This window comes from Sapajus apella, unplaced genomic scaffold (assembly GCF_009761245.1).
Source record: "Sapajus apella isolate SASKATOON/1434 unplaced genomic scaffold, GSC_monkey_1.0 scaffold61, whole genome shotgun sequence".
Classification (NCBI taxonomy): Eukaryota; Metazoa; Chordata; class Mammalia; order Primates; family Cebidae; genus Sapajus; species Sapajus apella.
The window spans coordinates 11,413,030-11,413,343 of record NW_022437001.1 but is presented as its reverse complement, the minus strand read 5'-3'; positions in this window follow the sequence as shown (position 1 = coordinate 11,413,343).

Genomic DNA, 314 nt, shown 5'->3' with positions numbered 1-314 from the left:
AAAAAAAAAAAAAAAAAAAAAAAAAAAAAAAAACACTGAGATTCTTGTTTAAGGGAAGGGCGTAGTATAAAAGACATCAGGAAGCATCGCAAAAGGTTTCTTTAATGTTTATCTGGCCTGTAAAATAGTGTTGAGTACAAGTTGGAGACTCAGTAAATAGTTATTTAATGATTGATGGCTCTGTGACTAGTACACTGCAGCAAGTCCATAGGAATGAATGCTCATGGAGAAAGGAGGTAAAAAGTAAAAGAGGGAAAATAATTTCAGCAAAAGCAAGATCTGTGTTTCAAGTGAATTAGTATAAAAATTCATGT